This window comes from Perognathus longimembris, chromosome 3 (genome assembly GCF_023159225.1).
Source record: "Perognathus longimembris pacificus isolate PPM17 chromosome 3, ASM2315922v1, whole genome shotgun sequence".
Lineage (NCBI taxonomy): Eukaryota > Metazoa > Chordata > Mammalia > Rodentia > Heteromyidae > Perognathus > Perognathus longimembris.
The window spans coordinates 99,500,738-99,513,014 of NC_063163.1; positions in this window are offsets into that span (position 1 = coordinate 99,500,738).

Here is a 12,277-nt window from a genome sequence, read left to right on the forward strand (position 1 = left end):
ATTAGGCCCCTGTTTGGTCTTTCCTATAAGTTCTTATTATAGATGTCTTTCTATGAAAACATGATTTTAGTAAACTTCTAGGAGGAACAGGGAACCAGAAGTCAACACATAGTAGAGGTCAAAGGCTTCGCGCACACTCATCTGGTTTCCATTTGTTTTTGGGAATGTAGAGAAACATGGGTTCTTTGAAGAAGAAAGGAAACAGGAGAGCTGAACCTAGTGGCTCACATTTGTAATTACAGTGCTCAGGAGGCTGAAGTAGGAGAATGGCAAGTTTGATACCAACCTGGGCTACATAGCAAGACCCTGTGGAAAAAAAAAGAAGGGACGAAGGATGAAGACAATTTCATGTTCAGAGTAGATAGATAAAATGTCTTATGAAGTTGATAGCAAGTGTTCGGTCCTGAGCTCATTACCCAGGATAATAGGAGGAGGAGGGGGATGGGGAGTGGGAAGAGGAAGAGGAAGAGGAAGAAGAGGAAGAGGAAGAGGAAGAAGAAGAAGAAGAAGAAGAAGAAGAAGAAGAAGAAGAAGAAGAAGAAGAAGAAGAAGAAGAAGAAGAAGAAGAAGAAGAAGACGAAGAAGAAGAAGAAGAAGAAGAAGAAGAAGAAGAAGAAGAAGAAGAAGAAGAAGAAGAAGAAGAAGAAGAAGAAGAAGAAGAAGAAATTGAGCTGAGCCGCAGCTCAGTCATGAAGCATGAGGATGATCCCTGATAGTTTTCCATCATCCTAAGGTCATTGCTATACCAGCTGTGTGGGCATAGAAGAAACTCTCTAGCATGTAATTCTAGGGCTGAATCACAGAGCTGTGGGACATCTACAACAACTTCTAGGACCAGACAGAAGGAGAATCTTTCCCTTCATCCACCTGGAAGATCTTAGTGCCCAATCTGGATCTGTTTCATCCCTCTTGACATATCTGTCTTCCTCCTTTGTATCTCCAGTCCTTCAGCATATCATATGTATTCTAAGCAGTTGTTCTACAAACATAACTAGGTTCTAGCCGGATCTAGTTTTGATCCCTCAAGGTGTTGGCTTTGACCCCATACATTTCATAGTCTCTACTGCTAGACATTTCCTGTAATTTTGCTGATTTCCAGGGCTCTCGGCTTTTCTGTCTCTTCACCTCCAGCCTCCGTATAGACTCTATTTTCGCTTTCCCCCAACCCATGCATACAGTTTGCCACCCTTTCAGGTCTACCCAAATGATCACTTTTCCACAATACATTAGAAATCATGTATGCTGTATTAAGGATGACAGGGAGGAAATGAAGAAGTCTATGCCTCATGGAAAATAAAGACACAACAACAAAAAATCCTGGAAATTATTTTGTCCCTAAATCCATAATGGCTCCTTGCCCCAATCTCCTGCCCTATGTCCCTCAATGTCCCTTCTCTATGTGAGCAATACCAGCCTGAGGCCCATGTTTTATTGAGAACAATTTAGTTCTACCACTTGCTGACTCTAAGCCACACACCTAAAATCATGTTGATTGGGAGAACAGGCAAGGCCTTCTCTCTAACAGAATTGTAATCCTATGGGAGCATGTAGGATAATATCCTCATTTTCTCTTGACTTATAGTGAAGGCTTGCTGAACTTCCTCTACTTTCTACTTCTCCACTGAAATCCTTGCTGGTCCCTCAAGACTTTTAAAATTAATTACTGTGATCCTTAGACAAAGAAATATATTCATCGAGGTAGATATACTTTTACTTCCTGAATTTTCACCAAAACCCTTATCGGTTTCAGAATGGAAATTACAAAGTACTGAAATTCAACCCTGTTTCTTCCCCCTGATTTGTACTTCTGCAGTGTTCTGGCCAAAACCTAATGAGTCAGGCAAGGCCCCGGACATGTTCCTGCCCGTGCCGTGCCATGGGCCTGCAGCAGAGCTGACAGCTCCTTGCTCTGGTGTTTCCTTGGCAACAGCAGCTGCCACTGTCCTGCTGTCCCTCTCCCTCTCCCTTCAGGGCAGGGTCTTTCTGTTCAGAAAAGTCCCTTTGTGCATGCTACTATTGTCATTTCTGGCTTGAACCTGGCTCTGAATAGCCACAAAGGATACAAGAACCTCCTACATAAAATCACCCTTCAAAGTTTGAGCAAAGATAAGCTTCAGGGTGAAAATTTCCAGGACATAGACTTGCTTATAAAAATGGCTGAACAACTGTGCTCTTCAAAGGATACCAGGAATAACAGATGTTTCAAAAGGACTGAGTGACTTCTACAGATTGGGAGAGACTGAAAAAGCATGGTAGCATGATCCAGTAGGTGATGGTGTGATTCCTCCGCCACTAGAGGAAAAACAAAGCGCTAAAGGACATTGCACATTGACAAAATTTGTAGTACAGCTGGTAACAATGTAAGTTACTATTAAAAGTCATCTTGCTGAAGTTGAGAGTAATATTGTGGGTATAAAGAGACTATTTCCCCCCCCCCTCAGGAAATACGTACTAAAATACTTTAGGAATAAAGGTACATGATGTGTACATGATTTACCATCAAATAAATGTTCAATTGGAAGGAAAATATATACATATCTAAAAGAAGAAACTGGGGGAAAAAATCTGAGTCTGGGCCAAGATTGAGAATCTAGTGTTTTCCTATTCTTGAAACCCATACAACTTTTAAATCATTTCCAGATAGTTTTTTAAATGATCCTACAGATGTCCATTCTGAGCTTCTCTAATGTTACTTCTTTTTTCCCTTTTTATTATTAAGTAGTTGTACAAAGGAGTTGCCATTTAACAAAGCAGTTTATGAATACAATATGTCTCAATCCATGTCACCCCTTTCCACATTTTACTTTTTACCGTTGATTGTATCAACAGCAGCAGCTACAAGCTCTGAGTGGCAATCTCCTGTAGGGTAGAAAAGGCTTGGTATTCATTTCTGGACCCCTAAATCCAAGTAGGTACCCTATAAGAATCTTCATGTCCAGCCTAGGCCACAGGTCCTGGATAGATTATTTAATAAGTCCTGTGGAGACCCTATGGTGTTCTGGTGCTCTGAGCTTGTGCTACATGACAGTCCCACAGAGACTTATCCAATCTCAGGTCTGTTGGGGAACCTGCTAGAAACCATGTGCCACAGATTACTCACACATACAAACTCCACCCTACCCTGGTGGTCATCATGATTCTGCTCCTGTTCCTATCTAAATGGAAAGGCCTATGCCTGTGCAGCACCTCTTTGGTAGCACATGCAAACAGCATGTCTAGAAAGGGCCATGGTGGGAATGGCTGTGGACACAGCGAAGTGCCGGATCTCCTCTTCCAGCTGGTTCTCAAGATCTCACCACAGTGTGGATGAGCAGTATTCCCTGCATCCCTTCATCCTGAGGCATGAAGACAGAAAATCCTTATGTTTGCTCCCTGATCTACTCAGGGCAAACTTTGCCAAAGAGAGACAAGCTCAGGAAAAGAGCTAATCCCAGAGCACAGGCAGGAAGAGAACTCCAGGATCTCAGGGTACCAAAAGTATTGCCAGAGATACTAGCTGGGGAAATAATTTCCTAGTTTGGTGTTATACCCCACCGACTAAACTTCACCTCTTTGAATCTAGAATCCTATTGTTTCTTGTAGTAAATGCATCCTCTTGGGAGCCAGCTACTCCGGGCTTTTGTTTGTTTCCTTTCCCATGTCGCATACATCTGCATACTTCATACTAAATACTGTATACTTCATTCTAAATACATCCTAAATTCCTTACTTCCCAAAATAATCTCATTGCACATGAAGTTAAGACACTAGTGGGATGGCCACTGCCTCCTCTTCTTTCCACTGTAGACTGTGCTGGTCTTCAGGCTGCAAGTAATTCTCATTCTTTCCTTCGCATCATGTTTGGCTAACATCTCTGAAAATCCTCCAGGCGTACATGGTAGGATGATCCAGACCCACGGTGCTGAAGAATGTCCTTCTCCACACATGGCTGCTGCTTTTGTCCATTTACAGTGAGGATGTCCCAACTAGCCACCTGGCAATGAGGTATGCTCTTCACTGACCCCATTGTGTCACAGCATACCCACCCCCTGACAATAAGAAACACTCCAGCCAGCACAGAGTGTGATATGTGGAGTTTGTTATGTGGAGTCCAAACAAAACTCTTGGATGCAGGATCCAGAATTGGTAGACCATACACCATGAAAGGCCTCAAATAGTTGTGGTGGAGATCCTATTTTTTTAAGGCAAACCTGGCTATTATAGCCTGTTGGGACTGCTGTAACACAGTACCAATAACTAGGTGGGTCGTAAACAACAGAAATACATTTCTCACTCTTCTTGAGACAGATTTAGTGTCCCAAGAGGCCTTCTTCTCTAGTTGGTAGATGGTGCCTTTCACAGTGTCCCCATGGTGGAAGAAACAAGAAAGTTCCTTGGGGCAGGGATGGGGGGCGGGGGTGTCTCCATTCATGAAGATTTGGCCATCATGCCCTAGACCCCATCCTAGACACTTGACTTCCTCAAAATAATCCCACTGGCATTATGTTAAGACCTATAAATTTGAGAGGGACACAAACAAGATGACTTTCTGCCTTTTCTAAATTAGAAAGAGTACAACGTCATAATTAATTAGGCACTAAGGAATAGAGGCCTATTCAAATCATAATGTAGTATCAGGGACTGTGTTGGCCTCTCTTGCTACTTGCTACTTGCTACTGGGTTAGATTTTACACAATGGCCATAGCCCAGCATGCTCTGGGGAGTGGAGTTCCTACTTTTTGGCCTCCTCTACGAAGCCTCCACACTTGCCATCCGGATTCTCTGCTCAGATATCCATTGTCCTAGTCATGCAATGATAGAAACTGATGGCTATCAACTGGAAAGATGGTTCTGTCTCCTTGGATGTTTGTGGCTCTATGATGGATGCAATTTAGCAGAGATTGGCAGATTAACTCCATGCTTTCCACCAAAGGGCTTCGAAGGGAGGCCTGGAGTTCTATCCACATGATTCTTCCCCAGAGCTGCTGTTCTAATCTCACAATATTTCATCTTCCTGGCCCCTGGGCAGCCAGCCAAGTTACTCACCATGAAGTCATTTATATTCGTAGCGTCTCTCCTCTCCACATATGATGGACAACCAGAAGAACCACTTAAAGTTCCTCCTAATGGGAGGCTTTCTCATCAACATTGTTTTCAAGGACCCCCAGGTGGTCCTTAGCATATCACTGGGCCTTTTTTTTTTCCTGCAGGCATCTGTGTCCTTTTTCAGACTCTACCAAATGGGCACAAGACTATCTACAGAACTGTAGATGGAACACTGAAGCAAAAGAGATATTGGTGTCACATTGATGGGTGATATGGGCAGTCACCTGCTCATGCAGTTCCCTCGTGCTCTCTGGCTAAGCTAGTGCCAGATCCTATATAGACCCAACTTGTACTATGTTGTAATCCATATGGCAATAGGTGGTTTCAGGACCTTCCTGACAGTAATATAGGAATTAGTGAGTTTGAAAACAAGTCCTGCTCCTGCTGGTTGGTGAGTGGTCCTGGGCACATGTTTATTTGGTATCCCATAGTTTATTTTTCCATCTGCAGGAGGGTCCAGAAATAGACCACCTGTTCTGTTAGAGTGCTCTGATGCAAATTGTATGCCCCTCCTTCTAAACCCTTGGTGTCTCCACTGTAATTCTTCTAGTGTGGCTTATATTAAATGACATACCACCCTTGCTGTGACACACTCAGAAGTGGGTAAAGCAGGATGACTGAGTGTGGAGCACACTGCCTGAAAGTGTAAAGCCTCCGGAAAGCAGAGGTTCCTGATGATGGGATGCACAAGATGCAATAAGTCATTCTTAAATCTTTGAGAGGATGCTTCATCATGTCCCAAACCTATAGACCCCGAATTCACTGATTGCAGCATCCCTCTTTATCATGTTGTTGTTGTTGTTGTTTGTTTGTTTATTTTGCCAGTCCTGAGGCTTGAACTCTGGGCCTGGGCACTGTCCCTGAGCTTCTTTTGCTCAAGGCTAGCACTCTACCACTTTAGCCACAGCACCACTTGCAGCTTTTTCTGAGATTTAATTGAAGATAAGAGTCTTCTCACTGACTTTCCTGCCTGGGCTGGCTTTGAACTACGATCCTCAGATCTCAGCCTCTTGAGTAGCTAGGAATACAGGCATGAGCTACTGGAGCTGTGCTTATCATATTGTTTTAATAGTGTCCTTATAAATAGACAGTTGAAGGGGAGGTGATCTTTTTGTTGTATCTACTTTACAATTCCCGCTTCTTCAATTCTTTTGATTGTTCTAATGCCACATTCCTTGGAGACTCTGACATTTCTACTTCTCTTAAAATGGACTATCAATAATCTTAAGTAATCAGGAGGCTGAAGTCTGAGTATCACAGTTCAAAGCTAACCTGATTAGGAAAGTCAATGGACTCTTTATCTTCAATAAACTACACCCTCAAAAAAGCCAAAAATGGGGCTGGGGATATAGCCTAGTGGCAAGAGTGCCTGCCTCAGATACACGAGGCCCTAGGTTCGATTCCCCAGCACCACATATACAGAAAACGGCCAGAAGCGGCGCTGTGGCTCAAGTGGCAGAGTGCTAGCCTTGAGCGGGAAGAAGAAGCCAGGGACAGTGCTCAGGCCCTGAGTCCAAGGCCCAGGACTGGCCAAAAAAAAAAAAAAAAAGCCAAAAATGGAGCACTGGCTCAAATGGTAGAGCACTAGCCTTAAGCAAAAGAAGCTCAGGGACAGCACTCAGGCCCTGAGTTCAAGCCCCAGGGCCAGCACAAAATATTTCCAAATAGACTATCACTTCTAGACCATCTAGAAGCATATTAGCACCATTTCCTTGCAACTCTATTATTCATTTCTGTGTCTTCTAGAAGAGTTTTTCCATATTTTGCCTTATCTAACTCTACTTTTAATCTTCCTTGGTCCAGTGTATTCAGACTTAGCCCCAGAACTCTCATTACGTACAGGTGCCTGTGAACTAGGCTCTCCAGTAGTATATGTGGCTGCTGTACCTTTCTTTGTCAGACTCCACATGCACGTACGGATTCAATATGTAGAAAGCTTTATTGATAACCAGTCTCAGTCAGGCACAGAGCTACATCTTGCCCTCATGGAGACTTGAGTCCAACAAGCTGGCATTGAGGTGGAGTAAGGCAGCTCTCAAAGAGCTCAATGATAAAAAGCATAAGATGCTCAAGGGCACAGAGTGTGGGATGCTAAACCAGACCTGAAGCTTTCCTGGAAGTTTCCCAAGTCCAAGAAGACTCTTGCAACAGGTCTGGGGCTTATTGGTGTTCTCAATAAATGACATTCAGGCATCTCATGATCCAAAAAGTGCTGTGCTGATTTCTCACTACCCTTGCAGGTCTCTCGGGATGTTAAACATGGACTCTCAGGATGTTAAACGTGGCCCCATGAGCAGTAGGTCTCCAGACAATCAGGGAGACAGCACAAGTGGCTGGCCTTGCTTGCTAGAACACATGTGCCTAAGACTCACTTAGACAGATGGTTTTCCAGGGCTGCTCAGACAGCCCATGGATGCATGTTTGCAGAAAGCAAATCAGTGCTGCTGCTGGCGGGCCTCCAAGAACCCAGAACAGGCCCAGGCTGCCTCCCTCTCTGCAGCAGCTGCCAAAAAGTGTCGGTTGTAAGGAGGGAATCACAGCAGCCCTGAGGGACTCCAGGCTTCCCAGGAAAGGGAAGATGCCTAGAAGCCCCATCGCTCTTTGGACATGGGTAAGCCCATGGCATGTTTGTAGTAGCATGGCGAGATAGTATGTAAAGAAAGACTGGAACAGTAAACTCAGCTCTCATAGGAGTGACAGCCCCTAGGGTATGGAGCTCCTCTGTGGTGAAGAAGCTCTCTGAGGGATCCAGGAAGGCCGCAGAGACAGCTGGGAGCAGCACTGGAGAAAGCACAGAAGGCAATCCAGAGGCTAGAGTTGTGCAGCTTTGCAGGTACATCCCAGAAAGCCAGCTTGCGTTCTTTCTAGGACAACCTGTGTGTCAGTGCTGAGGAGTCCTGGGTGCAGAGTAGGTCAGAAAGTAACAGTCAGGCTGCCCAGAGCACACTGACCTGGCATAAGCCACAGGCCTCCCTCAGTGACATGGTAAAATGAATATATTTATCCCTGACATACCAGGACCCACCTCTAGTCTCTCTGTGGTCCTACCATCTGCTCCAGCCTATGCTGGCTCCTCCTATAGACACAGCATAGCAGATATATTATGTAGATGTTTCTTCTGCTGTTGGTGACACTAACCACCCAGTTCAACATCCCTCAGCCTTCTCTCATGAGCCCCTTCTCTGCCAAGTTGATGCTCACTGTCTCTCAAACACAGTTCTTGCCCCTGACCCACAAGACTAAGAGCCCACCCACCCTCTCCTCGGTGTCTTCTGTCTCTCAAAACTTACCTGAGACCTACATTTCCAAACAACAGACAAAAAGAAAACAGGGGTGGGGGGTAGGGAGGGAGTCTAGCATGGCCTATAATCCCAGTTACTCAGGAAACAAAGGATTGAATATCTAGGTTCAATGCCAGACTGGACAGAAAGGTCTGAGAGACTTTATTTCCAATTAAGCATCAGAAAAAGTTGGACTGCCTGCCCTATCACTGTATCTTATCTGAGTACATTGGAAACTGTATATACTGGTATTAGACCTAGGAAAGTGAAAGTGAAATCGAGAGACACAGGATAAAAAGACAAACAACTACAAAAGCAATACTTGCAAAACTGGTGTCAGTGAAATGAACACCTCATGGGGGGGGGGAAAGGGAAAGGGGAAGGAGGGAGGGGGGGTATGAGGGACAAGGTAACAAACAGTACAAGAAATGTATCCAATGCCTAACGTATGAAACTGTAACCTCTCTGTACATAAGTTTGATAATAAAAATTTGAAAAAAAAGAAATGTATCCAATGCCTAACATATGAAACTATAACCTCTGTGTACATCACTTTGACAATAAATAAGAAACATAAATAAATAAATAAATAAAAGCTGACAATATCAATGAAAAAAAAAAGAAAAAGTTGGACTGAAGGCATGGCTCAACTGGTAGAGCACCAGTTGTGAGTGAAAAACCCAAGCACGATCTGTGAGGCTCTGCATTCAAGACCCTGTACCAGCACAAAAGCAAAGACAAAAACAATGCCAGAGGTCTTTTCACTTGAACTTGTGCACAGGCTTATGGTAGCCAGATCCTCAGCCCATGTGAAGACTACTTGACTACCTGGAATTGAACACTTATTTAAGAAAGGGACATACGTTTGCCTATCCTGACGCCTGGAGTTCTTGTGAAGATTAAAAGGGAAAACTTTTACATTCAAGGGGACTATCTCTTTTATATTCATCTTTCTTAAAGATCTGGATTTAAAGTATCAAAGCTAAGTTTATTCAATTAGTTGAATCACCATGCTGGTCTAGCAATACAAGTCACAAACCTCAAAAGTCCTTGATACGTAATAATTAGCAAAAATAATTTTATCATGGCAGTGTTCTGCATTTAGCATAAAAGCCTCATCAATGGCAAAAGCCCAAACTAGTTGCCCACACTTCCAGTGTGAATGAAAGCATTGCATGAGGGAGAATGCTGAGTCCATGTTAACAAAAAAGTTCATTCAAAAGAACAGTCCACATTTTCCAAGCACGAGACCTGTTAATGAATAAAAGCCAACAAACAAATCACTCTCATGAGAAGCAAGCAGGATAACAGACAGCTCAGCTGCTACAAATGAGGATGCATCAGTTAGGAACATGTGCTGTTTGGTTTTATGTTACTATGGCAAAACGCCCAAGGCAGGCTGGATTAGTCACCTCTCACTATTACAACATAATACCTAAGTTCATTAACTTCTAAGGAGAAGAGATTTATTTGGCTCACAGTTTTGGAGATTCCAGTCCATGGCCCAGTAGTCCTCTTTGCTTTGGGTCTGTAGCAAGGCAGCACCTTCTGGCAGGAGCATGGAATGGATGGAATCACTCATTAAATGAGCCAGAGAGTAAAGAAAGCAAGAGTGGGGCAATGTCTCTTTAGTCATATTCTTCAATGACACACCACCAATATTTAAAGACCTTCAACTAGGCCTACTTCTTAAAGGTTCCACCGTTCCTTAACAGCACCAACCTGAGAACAAATCTTTAGTACATGAACCTTTAGGAAACATTAAAGAGCCAAGTCTTAAAACTGGCTAACTTTATGAAGAAAAATGTTGATTAAGCTTATGGTCCTGGAAGTTCAAGGATGGACACTGGCCTCATCTTAGTCCTGGTGAGAGCTCCAAGTGACATCACATCATGGCAAGAACTGTGCATAGAAGAGAACACATTGCAAAAGGAATTCAGAGAGACACTGGGGCCCTTTGAGGAGAACTCTCCAATGACTTAAGAACTTCTGAGAGGTACTACCTCTTAAAGATCCCACCACCTTCTAGCACTACCACCTTGGAGACCAAACTTTCCAACACAGTCATCTGGAAGACACATATCACAACCAACCCACAAGAGAAGCTAGTCCTAAGAAGAAAGGGACAGAAGTTAGCCTACAGGAGAAAAGATTCAAGGTGCAGCCACTCCAGATGTGTGATGACTGGGGAGAAAGAGTCTCATGCTAGGCTCTGTTGATGATGGTTTGGAATTCTTCATCACAAATGAGTAGGGATTTCTGTTTACATTTTGAACAGGGCCCTGTGAGTTACATAGGCTTCATCAGAGAGCTGTGGTGTAGAGATTTATTGTGTCACTTTAATGAAAAAGTGACAGCATTTTGTTTATTCACTCCCTCATCAGAGGCCTAGTGAGGCTGTAAAAAAAAGGCTACTCAAATCCCAGGAAGCCAGATACAGGAAGTCACATTGGCACAAATATGTTTCACTACAGAGAGTATTCATAAAGTAATCAAGAAGACAAAAGCCAAGCATGGTGGCTACTCCTATTAATCCCAGCACATGGGAGCTAAGGTAGGAAGATCACGAGTTTGAAGCCTACCTGTACTACATAGAAAGACTCTGTCTCACACACACACACACACACACACACACACACACACACACACACACACACAAATGTACAAAAAGGAAGACATGTGCTAGAGAGATAAGATCTTCCTTAGAGATCCTTCTCTTGAGACCTGAGAAAGAAATGTGGTACACAGAGGGTAGAGTCATAGTCATCAGAAAGCTTCTTACAACCTCAGCATGGAGAAAATACCCATGCAACTAAAATGTCCTGAGGGGAGAGAGAGATGATGTTGAGGTGGTAATAGTAGGCAGAGTCTAGCAGCATAAGGCTGGGCAGGGTCTAGATGAGGGTTTGGATTTAACTGAAGTGATACAGGAAGCCTCCTGGAGAATATAAGTATGAGAAAATAGAATTTCAGGAGTGCCTGAGAGGCATATCTGATGGGAAATGAGCAAGAGCAGAGCCATTGTAGCCACTGAGGGGCTGTCATCTTGCATGTGATCAGACTGGAAGCCCCTCAACAGAACCTGGAGAAGAAAGATTCCTCATCAGGTGGCAGTGTCTGATGCCTGCTACAGGCCCTATTGCCCTCTGGTTTTAGATCATACTGGCTTGGCAGGAATCTTTAAGTCATCATCTGATTAAAACCAGATTCTGAAGCTGAGTACTAGTGGCTCATGCCTGTAATCCTAACTACTCAGGATTATAAAATCTGAGGAATTGGTAGAAGGCCAGCCTTGAAGAAAAAAGTCAAGTATGAGCATGAGGTCCTGAGTTTAAGCCACAGTATCCTAGTATAGGCACAAAAAAAAACAACCCAAAACGGATGCTGACACTGCTGATAAGGAAGCTGGACCACCCTCAAACATCACAAGTTGGTATGTTGATTATTTCAGATTGAACTGATGTAATTCTCTAAGTTCAGACTGGCTGGGGAACTATGACTACAGATAGGGCCAATGGGAATGGTTTTTCCCTGTACAAAGTGAGTTGTAAGATTTCTCTAGTGTCCTTCACTCATCAAAGCACAAAAGTAGCCTTTACCATCTAAGTCTTCCAGTGGGATATGATGGAATTGAAGAAATAAATCCATCACACACACACACACACACACACACACACACACACACACACACACACGTCTCCTCATAATATAAATAGCATTTGCCCTAGATTAGAGACTCATTTGTCCTGCTATTCTTCACATATTTCCTATCCTGTGCCTAGAAAGAATAGATGTATCTTACTTGTGGCCACATTTTACTCTCTTGCATATTGCACATGTAGAAATATGTGCCTTTTCCTCACCAGTCACCAGTGCATTAACTGAAATACTGGATCCAGTCAAGGAGATCG